The sequence below is a fragment of the Populus euphratica genome, unplaced genomic scaffold, assembly GCF_000495115.2.
Source record: "Populus euphratica unplaced genomic scaffold, PopEup_1.0 scaffold161.1, whole genome shotgun sequence".
In the NCBI taxonomy this organism is placed as follows: domain Eukaryota; kingdom Viridiplantae; phylum Streptophyta; class Magnoliopsida; order Malpighiales; family Salicaceae; genus Populus; species Populus euphratica.
Genome location: NW_011500046.1, coordinates 375,784 through 395,760, shown reverse-complemented (window position 1 = coordinate 395,760; position 19,977 = coordinate 375,784). Strand labels below are relative to the sequence as shown.

General features: G+C 34.1%; 1 long non-coding RNA gene across 1 annotated transcript; it reads left to right on the top strand.

Annotated features, from left to right (window-relative positions):
* The first annotated feature begins 3,745 nt into the window (after window positions 1-3,745).
* On the top strand, window positions 3,746-19,577 carry LOC105107478 (uncharacterized). Its single transcript, XR_838893.1, has 3 exons — window positions 3,746-4,115; window positions 5,358-5,359; window positions 19,567-19,577. It is a non-coding gene; the product is annotated as an uncharacterized LOC105107478 (long non-coding RNA).
* Window positions 19,578-19,977: the final 400 nt, after the last annotated feature.

Here is a 19,977-nt window from a genome sequence, read left to right as displayed (position 1 = left end):
ATCTAATTTGGTGTGATATTTGTTTAGTTTCTACAAATTTGATATTTCATCTTCCATTTAGTTTCAACAATTTGGTATTTTGTCTTTCCTTTAGTTTTTGTAATTTGTATTTATGTTTTATTTCTATAAATTTGGTATTTTATTTTCCTTTCAATTTCTGCAATTTAGTATTTGTGTCATGTTTTTGCAATTTTTTTGGAATGATTATATAACTTTGAGAAGATATTTTTTCAGTTTTTGTAGTATTTATTTAGTTTATGCAATTTGGTATTTTGTTCTTGTGCATTCTAGTTTTTTTTATTTGTTGATTATAGCTATTAAAAGATATGATTCACTTTACCATATGAGTGTGAGGTTGGATAAAAAAAACCTATTCATATTGAAGTTATGTAATGAGAAATTTTTTTAAGGATAAAAAGATGTGGGGACATATTAGTAGAACTTATGCAATATCTAGGAATATTGATGAGAGGTATAATGCCTTGATAGATACATGAGAAACAAACAATGCGAAGATTATTCCTTGGATTAACAATTCTATTGAGCATTCCATAGGTGCCTAAGAATATTGTTGGTTATCGTTGGGTGTATAAGATCAAGACTAATTTTGATGGCTTTATTGAGTGATACAAAGCTAAACTAGTTGCAAAATGATACTCTCAACACTATGGTATGGATTATGAGGAGATATTTTCTCTTGTTGCAAAAATAACTACTATTTATATTTTTACTACTATAGCTTCAGTTTGTTGGTGACATATCTCTCAACTTGATGTTAAAAATATCTTCTTGAATGGAGATTTTCAAGAAAAAGTTTATATAGTGCCCCCTCGTTGTGTTTCATATGTCTCTGGATATGTTTATTAGCTCAAAAAAATGTTATATTGTCTCAAATAAGTACCTCATACTTGGTTTGAGAAATTTTCTATTATAATCTCTTCTCTTGGATTTATTTTTAATATTTATGATTCTGTTCTTTTTATTAAATTTAATGATGCAAGTCATACCATTTTTTCTTTATATGTTGATGACATGATTATTACTAGTGATGACATTGATGGTATTTAAATTTTAAAGACAGAGTTGGCTAGACAATTTGAAATGAAGAATTTGGATTTTCTTTAATATTTCTTGGGTATTGAGGTAGCTTACTCAACTAAATATTACTTTCTTTCTTAGTCAAAGTATGTTACAGATATTCTCGAGCGGGCTAGGCTTACTGATAATAAGACTATAGATACTCTCATTGAGGTTAACGTAATATTTTTTTTTTAATGATTTATCTTTTTCAGATCCTACTTTATACTATACTATTATTAGGAGCTTGGTATATTTCATTATTACTCGTCGAGATATTATATATATTATTCATGTTGTTAGTTAGTTTATTATTTCTGCACTATCGTTCATTAGACAACTATTTTTTGTATTTTGAAATATCTTCAAGACACAGTCTTTCAGAGTCTTTTATTTCCATCCACCTCTTCTTTGGAGTTGCATGTATACTCTTATACTGATTATGACAATGATCCCACAGATCACAAGTAAGTTATTGGTTTTTGTATCTTTTTAGGTGATTCTTTTATATCTTGAAAGAGTAAGAAATAATCTATTGTTTCTCAATCTTCAACCAAAGCAGAATATCATATTATGATATATGCTATCAAAGAAATTGTTTGGTTATGTGAGTTACTTGTGAATATAAGAGTCTTTCTTTCTCATCCCACTCTTATATATTGTGATAATCAGAGTTCTATTCAGATTGCTTACAACTCTGTTTTTTATGAATAAATTAAGCATATTGAGATCGATTATCATCTTACTCATCATCATCTCAAACATGATACCATTACTTTACCTTTGGTTTCTTTTTTTTTTATATAGATTATAAATTTCTTTACCAAGTCATATTTCATTTATCATTTTTTCTTTCTAATTAGCAAACTCTTGATGGTTGGAGTTTTTCAGTGAATGCTCTACCAAAAAATAATCGAAGTAAAGCCTATTTCAAGCCAAAAAGCTTAGACTTCATTCATGGATAAGCTTGGACATGACACATTACTTCCTTCATAAGTGGAACAAATTGCAAAATCTATGGCAAGGGAATGTGCTGGTTTGCCTCAAGGAATTATAACAATAGCCGGAACACGAGGGGAGTGGTGACATATGCGAGTGGAGAAATGTATTACATGAATTGAAAGAATCAAAAGTTAGGAAAGATGATACGGAACCTAACATATTCTACATAAAATTTAGTTATACCCATCTAAGTGATTCAAATCTACAATGGTGTTTCTTGTGCATTCTTTCCTAAAGACTTCATGATCCCTAGAAAGAATTGATAATGTATTTAGTTTAAGTTGTTAGATGAGGTCCTAATACATGATTTATATATTATCTAACATAATCCCTTAATTAGCTTAAGTTGTTAGGTGAGGTTCTAAAATATAATTTATATATTATCTAACATACCTCCACAAGTGAAAGTTTTTTGGGTTTAAAACTTGCTTAAGCTCATATTATTTTATACTTAATTTTTATCAAATAAATAGGGATAATGAGATTTGAACTCTTGACCACTTGGTCATTAAAGCTCTAATATCATGTTAAAGAATCATTTCAACTTAAAAACTTAAATTTTTAAATAAAGTTTTAAAATATGATTTATATTATTATATAATAAAAAAAAATAAAAGGGTTCAACAGTAAGGTGGCAGAATTTGACAAAGGACATTCAATGCTTATTAATAGGCTTGAAAATGTCTGTTTACTGGAAGGTGAAAAAATGTATGGTGATCATAGCTATGTTAAAATGCATGACTTGATTAGGGATATGACTATCCAAACACTGCAAGAGAACTCTAAGTCATTGTTAAAGCAGGTGCACAATTAAAAGAATCGCCGGATGCAGAGGAGTGGACAGAGAATCTTACGAGAGTTTCACTAATGCATAACCAAATTAAAGAAATTCCTTCCAGCCATTCACCAAGGTGTTCCAATCTCTCAACTCTACTGTTATGCTATAATAAGCAATTGCAATTTATTACATGTTCTTTTTAAGAGCAATTGCATGAGCTGAAGGTTCTTGATCTATCACGTATTAATATTGAAAAATTACCAGATTCTGTCTCTGATTTGATGAGTCTCACTGCATTATTGCTGAAAAGGTGTGAGAACTTACGGGAAGTACCATCATTTGAAAAGCTCAGGGCATTGAAGAGATCTTTGTCTTACTGCACTTATAAAGATTCTCTGTTTTACTGAACTTATAAAGATGCCTCAAGGCATGGAATATCTATCCAACTTGAGGTATCTTAGAATGAATGGATGTGAAAAGGGAAGTTTCCTAGTGGGATATTACCTAAACTCTCTCACCTGCTAGTATTTATACTAAAGGAATGGATATATGGAAGAAGATATACTCCAGGAAGAGAATATGCTCCGGCAACTGTTAAAGGAAATGAAGTAGGATGCTCGAGGAAGTTGGAAGATTTGGAATGCCATTTTGAAGGCCACTCTGACTTTGTGGAATATCTCAAATCTCGGGATGAGACCCAATCAGTAAGCACATGCAAAATGATGGGAAGATATAACAAAACTTAATCTGGTTGGTTGGTTGGGTAACTTGAGTATCAAGAGAGATGAAGAATTTCAGGCCATGTTCCCAAATGATTCTCATGAATTAATAATATATAATTATGATGATGCAACAAGTTTATGCAATGTTTCCTCTCTAATAAAGTATTCAACTGATTTGGAGCGCATCTCAATTCGGGAATGCAATAGCATGGAGAGCTTGGTTTCATCTTCTGGTTTCTGCTCTGCCACACTGCCATCTCCATCATATAACAGTATATTTTCAGGTCTTAAAATGTTTAATTGTTCTGGTTGTAAGAGTGTGAAGAAGTTGTTCCCTCTTGGCTTGCGGCCAAACCTCGTAACCCTGGAAGAGATTAGAGTTATGCATTGTGAGAAAATGAACAACATATGATGAAAAAAGCAGCAGCAGCTCTTATTCCATCACCAAATTCATTTCTTCCAAAGTTAAGAATTCCAAGATTGAGATATTTACCAGAACTGAAAAGAATTTCTAGTGCAAAACTAGTTTTGATTCTGTCGAAAGAACTGACGTATGGGAATGTCAGAAGCTAAAGAGGATACCGATGTGTATTCCATTGCTTGAAAACGGCCATCCATCTCCTCCCCCTTCTCTTTAAAGAATCAATATACATCCAAAACAATGGTGGAATTCAATGGAGAGGGAGCATCCTAATGCTAAGGATGTCCTTTTACCCATAGTAAAGTTTTATTGGTAAGAGATGACACTGCCCTTAATTTAATATTGAATTATGCGTAAACATCGTGTTTCAATTCCTCCCTCTCTCTCTCTCTCTCTCTAAATCTCTCTGTCGGTCTTTTATTGAATTTAAATGAACTAGCCTTGACCACAACAACTGAATGATTGATGTGTGTGTATTAGATTTGACCCTCAAGTAAGGAAACAAGACGGAGACCATTGAAGCATTTGGAGAGCAACAACACATTGGCTTCATAGTGTACGTTGATCTTTATTCATGTAAAATTGGACCACTCTTGTCTTTCTAAAGATTGGATTTTAATGAGAATTTGATTGGCTTCGAAGTTCATGGCTTTTCATTACTTGATCTTTTTGCAGGAGGATGGTGAAGACAAGCCTCTTATTTAATAAATATTGGAGAGAGCATATTCTGAATCACTCTTACATTATTTCAGTTATGCCCTCTGTTCTGCTTATAGTGATAGGCAGGCTGCGAAGTTGATCATGACTATCTTTGGGGTTTCTTAGGCTTGTCATTCACTTGCTCTCATGCATAGAGATCTTAAACCTAACAACTTAGTGTACGTTGTGGAGGATGCTCCTCTTAAGGCCACACAGATTTTGACCTCTCTGTAATATTGTACAAGCCATGCATGGTACCTTCCATGTTAATTAGTTTTGGTGTTACACAATGAATGGATTGTCTCGGTGTTTGTTCAAAACCTTGTTGTAGTTATCTTTTGTAGGTAAAATTTGGGAAAGATTTCTGATAACCGATATTTTACAGCTGCATATTTTACGTTCTAAATATGTAGGATTTTGCATTTAGCTTTGAATTGTAATAATATTTCCCATCCTCAAATTCCATGAATTGAATTTGTTCATATATTCAACCTCCTGTTGTAAGAGAATCGATGAATTTGCTGTTCATGAAGTGGGCGGGCTTGATCACTCCTACTGATTTTGTAGTAGCCATTTTGAAAGTAGATAGCAGGGGTCTCCACAATTTAAAGCAGATCAGACTAGACTTGTAATTCTGCACTTCTCAACTTTTTTCTAGCTGTGCTTCTATCTATAATGTACTGCATATATGATGTCTGATCCATTTGATTCGTTTCTCGGAACAATGGCACTTGTTCATTATGTTTTAGATGCTTCTGCTTGACAGATTGGCAACAAATGTTGCATGGTGCGGAGGGAGAAGGGTGTGGCAACACTGGCGCATCGAGCTGCATCTTGGGTGGATCTTACTCCCAGTCGAGGTGCATGCTCATCGGCACCATTCCATCTTGATGTTGCTGGGTTTCAATGGACAGGTTAGGGTATGGATCCAAGTGGCGGCCCTATCAAATGTCAGGTGAGTCAAGCCACATACCTTGGTCTCAATACGGAGTTCTTTGACCTTGCTGTACTGCATGTCAAGAACAACTAGGTTCTTCACAAGAAAATCTGACGTTTAAGTATAAAAATCAAGGGACATTCATCCCAACAAAGCCATATCAACATTTTGGAAAGAAATTCAAGCGATCCAGTTAGATGTTATCCATTGATTTGGAGTGATTGCAAACGTCTGAGCTGCCTACATGATTCCTTAGTTGTGTTTAGAGGTACAGCTTTTGTATTTGTCCCATGTTTTTTAAAAGTGTTTTTTTAATTAAAAATATATAAATCATTAAAAATAAATAAACTTTAACAAAATGTCATTTTAAACTTTATATGTAATATATTTTTCTTAAAAAAATATATAACTTAGTAGTTTTCTCAATTCATTATACTTTTCCTTTTATTTTTCAATTTTTGAAAATCATAATAAAAAAAAAGAGACAGGTAGGTAATTAGATGGGGAAGTTTAATTAGGAAAGAAAGCTTTATTTTTGGGGAAAAAACTAATTTAAGATGGTAAATACATGTATCTTTTCCTGCATTTTATAAGCATGTACGTACCTAAACTAAGTAAAGACATCCCAAAATTCACAATCCTTAAAGTTTATGCAAGTTAATGATCTATAAAAAAAATAGAGATAATTAGGACAAGCATCTGTTTATAATGGAAATGAGGACAAACATATGTTCCTCTAAAAAAAGTACATATATATACATGTTTCATAGAAAAATAGGACTTTTTTTATTAAAAAAAAAGCCCCTCAATACATTTCAAAATCTATATCTCTCAACAACTTTAGTTTTGACCCATTAATTTTATAGCATTTAATTTTTATAATTTGATTTAAAAAAACTCCAAAAATAAATTAAAAAAATATTAAAAAGAAAGGAATACAAAATCCGGTTACAAAATAAGATCAAATGGAAGCGTGATTGAAAAGAAGTATACAATTTCATCAGCAAGCATGAAAGATATACATATTTGATGTTTTAATTTCGAGAAATTCTTACATCTAGGTTATTATCAAGAACGATGAATATACCCCACCCATCTCTATATCTATTTTCAAACTAGCAACACGATTGACTCTCATACGTTCATCATTATATACATTTATAATGCTCACCAAAAGTTGGCGATGCATTCAATTCAGTGGGTCTGAGGCATATCCTGGCTCCCAAGATCTTTGAAAATCTTCAAACTAATTTATCAAATTCAAATCCAAGTTTCATTTCCATGAACCATCACGGTCTTTGATGGCATTGCAAGAAAAATTAAAAAAAAAAAAAGAATTAACCATCCATGATTGAGAGTCACAGCTTGCTGAAAAAAGGTTGAAGATAAAGGAATCGCAATCCTTGAAAATCTTAGTCAAGTGCGTGTATATATATATACGTGCTACTTTAACTCTTTTTTTCTCGTCAAATAGGTCTTTGTATGGGATTTAGTTATGATTGTAATCTTTGAAAAACTATAAATTATACCTTCTGATAATAAGATGCAGAAGGATCGTGATATTAGATTAATTTTAAAGTATTATCAAACATTTAAGTGCCATATTCATCGCAAAGAGTCATGATGGTCATGGTCTAAGCCGCACAGCGAAATTCCCAAATGATTACTAGTGATTTACGACTTTATCTTGGGTATACAATCCTCTGTTACTTGAACAATCACAACAAATAAACTTTACCTAACTATATATTGATTGTTGTAAGGATGATCATGAAATTAGTCTCAAATTTGAATTACCGATGTTGCCTAATTAATTTAATCCATAAAAAGGAAGCATAGTCCTTTTAAGTGTGGAGATTAACAAGAATCATATAGCTCTCAAAGGCTCGAAAACAAGAAATACTTGAATCACTTTGTTGTGTATATGCCTACATATAAAACAATATATATTATTTCTAGAGTACCCAAAAATTTTACACCCTCTAGAAATATCATTGTCGGGTTTGCAAGAAATACTCTATATTCTATCTACCTTCAAACCTTTTGATGAGATTGGATGCAAGAAAATCTTCTTCAAAACCTTAAACACCATAACAATCTGTTGTCTCTTAGACTGAGTAGAAGCACCTATCATGATATTTGTGTCTGATTTGGAAATCTTCAACTCTTTCTTGACACGACAAAGGTGCTTCAACTCTCCTCTAGCACATTCAGAATCCAAACTATCAACCGAATAACCTTTATTTCCTCCCAAGGAATCAGAAGAAGCCCTATGAAGTTCCTCGTCATTGAATTTCTCCCACAACCTATCCATCTTCTCCTCAATACTCTCCATCTTCAATTCCTGACATGTTGTAAAGGAGAAACTTTGCTTGAAAAACGGCAACTCTCTTTCATCGTCTTCGTAGCGATAATCTGGATAAACTAGTGAAGAAACACGCCATAATGATGGAGAGATTGCAAAGTGAGGAAGAGGGTTGGTGATCCTTGGGAAGCTGAAGTCTTCTGTTGACACCATAGTTGCTTTTTCTTGGGGTGACTATTTGGGATGTTTCTGCTTAATATTGCTTAGACTACAAAACAAAGAAAGAGGGAATTATGATATTAGTTTAGAGTTGAAAAAGCCAAGAATTTTTTTAATGGATTCTATTAATGTCGAGAGACAAAGATAAGTAGCCAATCATCTTAATGTCAATAGAGACTTGAGTCATCTCAGCCATCGCCGGATTGATAGGAAAAGGTAAAGAAAAATAGAGAAATTGATTTGCAAGTTAAGCAATTAGTTACTACTACGATATGCTCTTTTTCCACGATAAGATTTTCACAATTAGTTGATGTGCTTCTTAAATACGTCAATAATATTTCCAATCAATGACGTAAGTATTACTGCTTCTTAAAGTTGTGTTTTCCAAATTATTTTTTTGTTTAAAAAACATCAAATTGATATATTTAAATTTTAGGTGTTTTTCAATAGTTTTGGTGTGTTAATATTAAAAATAAATAAAAAATTATAAAAAGTATCATTTAAATACATTTTAAATTGAAAAATACTTTTCAAAAAACTCGTGAAAAACCCATGAAGAGAAGGAAAAAATCAAGGAGAAGAGGGAGGTGTGTGAACCAGATGTTGTTTAATTTAATGGTTGAAAGATACATGCAACTCCTATATGCAGACTCAACTCAACAAGATGGTGAGAAAAGAGAATGAAGTGGCTGGCCATGGACGGCTGGACCACCACCCACCACTAATTGAAGATGGTCCTCCAAATGCTGGTTGAGAGAAACCACAAAAAGTTACAGTCGTTTATATAGTGCAAATTGTATATTTGTTTTCCGACTGGACCATGTGGTATCTATGAGCCTGACCATTTCTGCAGGTCAAACTTACTATCTAAGGATTAGTTTAGATGGCACTAATTTTATTATCATTCCATTTAAGATTAAATCCAGAAAAGAGAAAGTAGTTTTACTAAATAATATCGAATTCAGTTTCCTTGGGCAAGGGTTCAGCAATCTTGGTTCATGCATGGTTTTTAAACTTGATTTAAATATGAAACAAGCTCAGAGTTAGGATTAGATAGAAATTAATCCGATTCAAATTAATTTTTTATTTTATAAAATAAAATTAAAATGATATTATTTTAAAAAAATAATAAGTTATAAAAGGATTTTTTCTAGATTAATTGGGCCATAGATTGAATTTTTCACTAGGTTATATAAAATCAATTATCTTATAAATCTTAGATCACCCTAATCACTAATTAGCCCGTAAGATAATGTCGGGTTTTAAACAGTGTCTTGGATAAGGAAGAAGATGATGAGGAAAATATATAACACATTAAGACCTACAATTTAAAAAAAGAAAATCGAGGACACGCATGGGGGCAAATACTATATTTGTCTGCTTACAAAAAAAATCCCGTAAATCAATTAATGTTTTTTTTTTTTTATTATTATTATCTTACTGCATCATGACACCAATTTTCTTAATTCACTGTACAACTTTCTTTTGACCTTTCCTGCCCATTGATGATTGAACTGTCTATAAAGGTACTGGTGACGCGGTCAACCAAGTCCAATGATTCAAAGTTCAAACCTTTGAATGGCATCTAATCCTATTATATTACAACCTATTTAATTAGTTTCCAAAGAAAAAACATCATCATTAAAAGTACAAAATATATTGCATTTTCTTATAATTTTCATTGTTGTTGTTTTGTTGGAGACCACTCTCTTGTCTTTGTTTCAACACTCAACATTAATAACGTTCCCAGAAGGCGTTAGAACAAGAAAGAAGCCTTTGAAGGGCTTTCTTCGAAAGTTGAACAGTAGACCTGGAACCGGTATACTGTGTGATCAGGACAAAAAATCACAAGTAAATAAAAGGCTGTCCAGTTTACTTTGTGTATGATTTATGACTGTTAGTGGGAAATGGTGGAGGTTTTGTTGTTGACCTAGTTCCATCAAAATCTGCGGTCCTCCTTATACATCCATGCTTATTGGTGCATAATTTTCATGCAATTAGGGTTGGATCCAGGATGGTGATTTATGTGTCTAATTGCGATATTTCTTCATGGTGTTTCAAAAGTCAATCCATCAAATACAATTTTTATTTTTTTTAGTTACCTCCACCACCTTCTAGAACTGATAGCTTAGATAGGTTCAACGTCAAGACACGGGAGAAGAAACAGTGATCTTGCAGGCCACATATTGGGGGTATACGCGTTATCCCCAACTCAATAGCATTAAATTTAGTTGTAATATTACATATTTCAATAATATTAATAATAATATATAACTTGTCTGATTCAAGTTTATGTATTTTTTTAATCTCTTCAAAAAAAATTATGATTTTTTTTTATAACAATAATATTTTTTAAAAAATTTATTAATGATAATAATAATAATTTTAAATTTTACCCTTTAAATAAAATTTATAGTTATTTTTCAATAGTAGTAATATTGTCTTCAAATTTATTAATTTTTATATAAATAATATTAATTATAATAAAAAAATATTTATAATACAAATAATAATATTAAACTTATTCAAATTTAAATAAGTCTGATTACAATATTAGATCCAAAAGTTTTTAGCCTCTCTTAAATATTAAATCCAAAAGTTTTGAGTCTAGCAGTAATGCAGAACTCATCAGATTTCGGTTAAAACGTTGGACCTATTAGTCTTGGGTCCTAAAATGAACCTATTTGCTTTAAGTTCAAACATTTGATCCAAGTGTCTTGAGCTAAATGGAACTGCAACACCTAGAGAACTTAGGTTTTCACTCTTACCATTACGAGCAACTTGGGCTAGGTGTCTTTTTTTAGCTTCAAGTTTTTTAGAGCTGGAAGTGGATATCAATTTTAATTTAATAATAATAATAATAATAATAATAGTAAGAACAATAATAATAATAATTGATTTTACTTTCAAATTAAATTTATGTTTTTTTATAGTTATAAAATTTATTTTAAATTTAATAATATTAATAAATTTAATAATATTTATAATATTAATAATAATATTAAATTTATTTATCTCATGTCTTTATAGTTTTTAATCCCTTCAAATCAAATTTATGGTTGTTTTTTAATATTAATGATATTTTTTACAAATTTTATTAATTATAATAAAAATAATAATATTTTTAATAACAATAACATTAATTATAAAAAACATATTTATAATAAAAATAATAATAATTTTAATATTAATAATAATATTAAATTTATTCAGGTTTAAATGGATTTAGTTGCAACATTAAACCCAAAAGCTTTATACTTCTCTTAAATGTCAGATCCAAGAAACTTGGGTCAAGATGCCAAATCTATTGGCCTTAAATCTGAACACCTGACCCCAATATCTTGGGCCAAGTAGGGGTGCTACTTCAGTCTATACTCATATTACTTTCAAACAATTTGGTCAGGTATTACTTTCCAACCCCAAGTTTTTTAGTTCTGGAATGGGGTGTTAAACCCAAGTTAATAATAACAACAACAATAATAATAATTGATTTTACCTCTAAAATCAAATCTATATTTTTTTATAGTAATAATATTTATTGTAAATTTAATAATATTAATAATAATATTTAACTTATCTATCAAAGTTCTTATATTTTTTAATCTTTTTTAAAAAATATATGGTTTTTATTCGACAATAATAATAATTTTTTTCTTCAATTTACTAATGATAATAATAATAATAATAATAATTAATTTTACCCTTCAAATTAAATTTATTATTTTTTTAAATTTATTAAATATTATATTAATAATATTAATTATAATAATAATATTTATCATAATAATAATAATATTAAACTTATCTAGCTTAAGGTTTTATAGTAATAATTTTTTTTATAAAATTTACTCATAATCTATAGTAATTTACTCTAAAGTACCAAACAATTCAATCCGTTATGTTTAATATATATATTATACTCCTATGAGAATAGGGAAAAAAGAAACTAGTTAATTGGCTTGAGTTTCATTGCAGTTTGGACCTCAACTTTTTAAGATGGTAAAAAAAATGTGCTGATATTTTTAATGTTTTTAATATACTGAGATCTAACCCTGTAAACACATGACGCGGATCATGAGCCAAATTGTGCTTCGTAACATTGTTTTTTCTAAATCCATGTTGCACTGAGCCAGAGCTGCTTACCTTGTTTCCTTTAACATCCCCACATGCAAGTGACAAACACTTCGGCAATGCATAGAACAGTTCTGCTATGTGAAGTAAGATGCTTTGTGTTAACTGTTATCATAAACAGAAGTCATTGGTATTGAAAAGGCAGCAAATATTGTAATGGTCACATTATTTTACTTTACTCTTGCTTATTGTTCTTATAATTCTAAGAGATCATCTGTCCTCGCAAGTAAGCATGCTGCATAAGCAGAGTAGAGATACAAGGCGCCGCAGTTGATCCCTCGCATACAAATATGAGTGTTAATAATCCATGGAAGGAGAGAATTGAATAAGATAATTAGCAAGTGTAACTAGAGCTATGAAATTCCTAGTCTCTTAGAATTATAAAAATATCCAGTCTCATTGCCCACGACTTACTAAGCTATGCCACCAACAAGGATGAAGCAAGCCAAAGGAATCAGTTTGTATATTGAAGCCCACGGAAGGATTGCAGAGTGTGCAGGCCAGGCATGTGTTAGGAGATCCAAATATTCAAACATACACAAATTTACGTGGTTCGGCAACTTGTTTATTCCACGGAGCTACTGGTTTGTATTAATCAAGCTTAAAACAATACAAACAACAAAACAAGGAGGAGGAGAAAAAACTTCTCTACTCAACTCAACTCTCACCCTTAGCTCTCTCTGTGTTTCTCTCTATTTCATGGTCTATATCAGCTATCAATGCACCCTCTATTTATAACTGAAGAGGGAGATAATTGTTCAACAATGGTGGGCAAGTTAGGCACCCACCATTTGACTATAACCATGTCAACCATGGCTGCCACCTACCATGGCTGCCACCGACCATTTGTGTCCACATACATAGCAATCTCCCACTTGGACACAAATGGTGTTAGGTTTGTCTTTTAATCTTCAAGACCAACTGAAGCTTTACACAGCTTCAGTTTATCGAGAGTAACTCCTTTGGTTAACATGTCGGCTGGATTCTTGCTTTCACAGATCTTTTCAAGTAACAGTTGTTCATCATCGAGCAATTGTCGGATGAAGTGATATTTGATCTGTATGTGCTTTGTTCTGGAGTGAAATGTTGGATTCTTGGCAAGGAAGATTGCACTCTGACTGTCACTATACAAAGTATCTTTTCCATGCATCTTGCCCAATTCTTGCAGGAAACTCTGTAGCCATACTATCTCTTTTGTAGATTCTGAAACTGCAACATATTCAGCTTCTGTCGTTGAAAGAGCAACTATCTTTTGCAAGGTAGAACTCCAAGAAACAACAGTGCCTCCTAGAGTGTATATATAACCTGTAGTACTCTTTCTGCTATCAACATCTCCTGCTAGATCAGCATCTACAAAGCCTTCAAGTTTCAAACCGCCAGCTGTGAAAGTAAGACATGTCTCCGATGAGCCTTTTAAGTACCTCATGATCCATTTCACTGCCTCCCAATGCTGCTTTCCAGGATTGCTCATATATCGGCTTACAACTCCCACTGCATGGGCAATATCTGGTCTAGTACAGACCATAGCATACATCAAAGAGCCGATAGCTGAGGCGTATGGAATCTGGTCCATGTATCCACGTTCTAGCTCAGTTTTTGGTGACTGGTCTCTACTGAGTTTGAAATGATTCCCCAGAGGTGTACATACTGGCTTAGCATTATCCATACTAAACCTGCTGAGAACCTTCTTGACATACTCTGCCTGTGAAAGCTTTAGTATGCATTTGTCTTTGTCTCTGATGATTCTCATGCCAAGTATTTGTTTAGCAGCTCCCGGATCCTTCATTTTAAACTGTTTTGACAACTGTTGCTTTAGTTTGTCAATCTCTTCCATGCTGAATCCTGCGATTAACATATCATCCACATATAGCAGTAGAATGATATAGGAGTTGTCAAAATGTTTGACATAGCAACAATGATCAGCCTGACATTTTGTGTATCCCGTACTACACATGAAGTTATCAAACTTCTTGTACCACTGTCTTGGAGCTTGCTTCAAACCATATAGGCTCTTCTTTAGCTTGCAAACTTGACTCTCCTTTCCTAGTATTGCAAACCCCTCTGGTTGTTGCATGTAAATGTCTTCCTCCAATTCACCATGAAGAAATGTTGTTTTTACATCTAATTGTTCAAGATGTAAATTTTCTGCAGCTACTATCCCTAGAACAACTCTGATTGTTGTAAGCTTCACAACTGGAGAGAATATCTCAGAATAGTTAATCCCTTTCTTTTGTTGAAACCCTTTTACAACAAGTCTTGCTTTGAACCGTTTACTTCCATCATGCTCAGTCTTTACTCTGTAAACCCACTTGTTTTGCAAGGCCTTCTTTCCTTCAGGCAGTTTGGTTAACTCCCAAGTCTTGTTCTTCAACAATGACTCCATCTCGTCTTTCATGGCTAACTCCCACTTGCTCGAGTTTCCATCTTGTAAGGATTCTTCATAAGTTAATGGTTCACCACCATCTGTCAGCAAGATATAATTCAGTAGAAGTGTGAACCGTTGTGGAGGCTTTATAGTCCTTGAAGATCTGCGAATAGCTGGTTCACTTGGCTCTGCATTGTCTTGTGTAGTAGTGGTGGGTACTGATGTGCCTGAACTTTCTTGTAAGGACTCTTGAGTGGTAACATCTGGAAGCCCTTCTAATCGTATGAATTCAGATTTTTGTGGACTCGTATCTGAATCAGTTATCTCTAGTTCTGTACTTGATTTGTCTTTGTACAAAACTTTCTCGTTGAAGATCACGTTCCTGCTTCTGATAATCTTCCTGTTTTGATCATCCCAAAACTGAAATCCAAATTCTTCATCTCCATAGCCAATAAAGAAACATTTCTTTGATTTGGCATTCAGCTTGTTGCGAGCATCAGAGTCTATATGCACATAGGAAACACACCCAAAGACTTTTAGATGAGAAAACTATACTTCTTTTCCTCTCTAGACTTCCCCGGGCAGTCTGAACTCCAAAGGAACTGATGGTCCATGGTTGATCAAGTAAACTGCAGTATGAACTGCATCAGCCCAGAATGTTTGAGGTAACCCAGAATGCAACCTCATGCTTCTAGCTCGTTCATTGATGGTCCAGTTCATCCGGTCAGCAATGCCATTCTGTTGTGGTGTGCCTGGAACTGTCTTTTCCATTCTGATACCGTTGACAGCACAATACTCCTTGAAACCTCCATCAATGTATTCTCCTCCATTATCAGATCGTAAGCATTTCAACTTCAAACCTGATTCAGTCTCAACCATAGCTTTCCATTTCTTGAATGTGTCAAACACATCAAATTTATTTTTCAGAAAGTAGACCCATACCTTACTGCTGAAGTCATCAATAAAAGTCACATAGTACCGAGATCCTCTAAGAGATGCTACTGGAGCTGGTCCCTATAAATCTGTGTGCACCAGTTCTAGCTTTCTTGGTCTTAAGGTCCTGCCAACCTTTAAAAAACTAAGCTTCTTCTGTTTTCCGAGAACACAGCTTTCACAAATGTCTAGATCAACATTTTTTAACTTTGGCAGCTTTCCCTTTGACTGAAATATCTTCATCCCCTTTTGACTCATATGGCGGAGTCTACAATGCCATAACTGCGCCTGATTTTCTGCTTCAGTAGAGGCAATTATATCTGTTGATCTTGTGGTCATATACAGGGTGCCAGTTTTCTTTCCACGAGCCAAAACCATTGCTCCTTTTGATACCTTCCACATTCCTCCAGAGAAAAGGATTGAATGGCCACTATCATCAAGTTGTCCAGCCGAGATCAACTTCTTCTTTAGTTCAGGAACATGCCTTACATTTTGCAAGTTCCATATAGATCCATTCATTGTCTTGATTTGCACATCTCCTATACCCACAATATCCAATGGTTGTCCATCGGCCAGATAGACTACCCCATAATTTCCAGCAGTATAGTTTTGCATCATTTCTTAGTGTGGAGTATAGTGAAATGAAGCTCCAGAATCAAGAACTCAATCATCAATAGGACTATGTACAGCAAGGATCAAAGCATCTTGTACCTCGTTTGTAGTGGCATTTGCAGAATCAGTTTCATGTTTCTTTGGTTTTGTGCAACTCCTCATGAAATGACCAGGTTTGCCATAATTCCAACATTCAACCTACTTCCTGGGTCCAAACTTGCTTTTACTTATGTACCTGGATTTTGATCTGCCTCTAGATAAGCCTCTGTCTTGTCTCCTTCCTCGAGTGTTGATGTTGAAAGCTAAACCTGAACTTGAGCTTTCACCCGAGTCTTTCCTTCGTACTTCTTCAGCTAAAATCAGGTCTCGAATATCATCATATTTTAATTTGGATTTTCCAACTGAGTTGCTTACGGCTGTTCTCATACCTTCCCAACTGCTTGGAAGTGAAGCTAGCAAAATAAGTGCTCGGATCTCATCATCAAACTCAATTTCAACAGATGATAATTGATTTGTGATGGTGTTGAAATTATTAAAATGTTGTGTAACAGAGGTGTTTTCTGTCATCTTCAAGTTGAACAGCTTCTTCATCAAGTGCACTTTGTTATTTGCTGACGGCTTCTCATACATCCTAGACAAGGCTTCCATCAATCTTGCTGTGGATCTCTCTTTTGTAACATTATGAGCAACTCTTCTTGACAATGATAGCCGGATAATGCTCAAGACTTGTCTATCAAGTATTTTCCAATCTTCTTCTGACATGTTTTCTGGTTTGCTCCCCAACAGAGGAAGATGAAGTTTCTTCCCATATAGATAGTCTTCAATTTATATTTTTCAATATCCAAAATCAATTCCATCAAATTTTTCAATTCCTGCAGCCTTTATTTCATCAGCCATTTTTACTCTTTCTCGGATTTGAATTTCACAAATTTGACCTTATAGATGTGTCCGAAATGGCCAAAAATGCTGGAAACGACACTAAGATCACCCAAATCGGACTTCGGATGGCTCCGATTTAAACAATCAAAATTTAGGATAACTGGACGCTGTAGATGAAGCCACGTGGCAGGAGGAATAGTCGCTGCGCCACACCGGATCAAAACTCAGTTATGCTGATGTGGCTAGCTGACGTGTCAGACACGTAGGCAATATGGGGTCCACCAAAGCTGGCGTGGCAAATCCATGGAGATTTTTGGCTGACGTGTCGGGTGACGTGGTTGGTTGACCGGTCAGACTGCTGATGTGACAGGTTGCGTGGCTGCTGACTGTGCCGAACGGCTGACGTGGCTACTGATGTTGCGGGGTCGAGTTGCAGGAAACGGCGAGGAAGACACGTGAGGGCGTCTGTGCGCGTGGACAGTACTGGTGGTGGCTCATGCAGGAGCGTGCGGGCATGCAGGACGTCGGATTTTCGCCGGGTTTTCACCAGTGGATTCCTCTCGTCGTCCTCTTCACGGTAGTATGTTCAAAAACACGTTTTGAGAACTTTGATTTTTGAGTTTGGATCAAACACCCTCTTTTTCAAGAACTTTCAAGAACAAGCTCTGATACCAGTTGTTAGGAGATCCAAACATTCAAACACACACAAATTTACGTGGTTCGGCAACTTGCCTACTCCACGGAGCTACTGGTTTGTATTAATCAAGCTCAAAACAATACAAACAACAAAACAAGGAGGAGGAGAAAAAACTTCTCTACTCAACTCAACTCTCACCCTTAGCTTTCTCTGTGTTTCTCTCTATTTCGTGGTCTATATCAGCTATCAATGCACCCTCTATTTATAACTGAGGAGGGAGATAATTGTTCAACAATAGTAAACAAGTTAGGCACCCACCATTTGACTATAACCATATAAACCATAACTGCCACCGACCATCTGTGTCCACACACATAATAGCATGCAGTCTAAATTAATCCACAGCTTCACGATTTTTCATAAGGACAAAATAGATTTTATCCCATATTTTGTAGTTTCTACAGAGGTAATAAGGTAAGAACATCAATCTGAAGTTGGAAACATACCAAAACTGTCGCAGCAACTCATTCCATGATCCTGACCCAGAATTTGGGGAACGTTGCGTCCAATCGATTCACTTGTAGTGGATCGTGTTTCCTTATTTCCATGGCTCCATCCCATCTAGCATCTGCTGCATGCAGGTTTGACAAAACTACATAGTTCCCAATAGTCTCTGCTTGAATTTTATATAAATGGTCCGCTACAAAGCAGTCCAATTCCACTTCATGACGGATCCTAAACCATAACCGTCAGTCTCTTTCCCAAAACCAGGAAGCAATATTCTCGTCTAGAGATCCCCACACACATAGGCGGAGGCATGGCAAAGGCTGGGGTGTACTTTATCCCATAATTTTATCAATATTTTTTTATTAATTTTATGTAAAAAAATTCATAATTCTCAATTAAATTATTAAAAAATTTAAAAATTTACCTAAAACCTTTTAATATGATTCTTTAACTTAACTTAAAATTTTAGAATATTTGAAGAAATTTAAAAATTTAATAAAAAATTACAATTTAATCAGTTTTACGTTATTGAATATAATTTTTAATTTAATTATTAAATTAAGTTAAAATTTTATAAGAAATTTTAAAATATATTAAATAAAATTTGATTAAAATTCTAGGATAAACATAACTTTGCAATGCTAATAAAAAAAAAACTATTAAATAAAAATAAAATAACCTCACATCCCATGAAACAACATCTTGTTCCTCAATACCGTCAAAAGGAGCATAAGCATCATGGAATATATTGTTGCTGCTGGCTGTGGTTCACTTTTGATGTTTTCATCTGTTGAATTGACGTGAAACGAAATTCATAGTGCGTATGGTGATCCTTCAACTCCCTTTGATTCTTTTGTGGATTTCTGTTGGATTTTTATAGGAAACCTTGCAAGTACATTTCTTGACGGAGGTTGAGTAGTATGGAAAACAAGAAGACTGTTCGCTCTGTTCATTTCATGGTGCTGGCAATTGCCCCATTGGAGTCTTCATGGTGATTTATGTCCCACTGGGACGCAGTCGGGATGCAAAGCGAATGGTAACTGGGTTTGTATAAGGCGAGCTCATGGGTTATAAAATGTCAAAACCTCAAAAACCTACGGGTTTTTTTCATTAAAGACCAAGCAAATCCATTTCTCCATTTACAAATTTTTATAAAAAAAAAACTAGAAAAAAATAGAAAATAAAAATCCTAAACTGAAAAAAATAAAGGAGAAACTTTTTTCTCAAAAAACTCCAGCATCACATTGTTTTGATCATTCCTTCAGGGAAGCTGAAAGAGGGGAGCATTTGACATCATGTGAGAAGAAACGAAACAAAAGTTTCTTGTGGAATTAAATCGTAGTGAAGAAATTGAGGGCAGCGTATGCATGGATGGTGTGCTTTCAAAGCCCACAGCACCTGAAAGAAGGATTGCAGTCCTGCCTGAATGTGGATCATCCAATGTGCATATCCTGTATCAGGAATTGGCGTAATGGTTCCCCAACGTCTGGGATGACATTAATTGAGAGCTTGCCCGATATGTATGGATGGTGTACTTTCAAAGCCCACGGCTGCTGAAAGAAAGTTCGCAGTCCTGCCCGCATGTGGATAATCCATTATGCTTATCCTGTTCAGGAATTGGCATAACGGTTCCCCAGCCTCTGGGATGACATTGAGAGCTTGCCCAAAATGTCGTAAAACGTCTCACTGCCATCCCAAATATGATTTTGTATATCCCTCGTTTAGGATTGATCTCTCCATACTTGGTGGCATA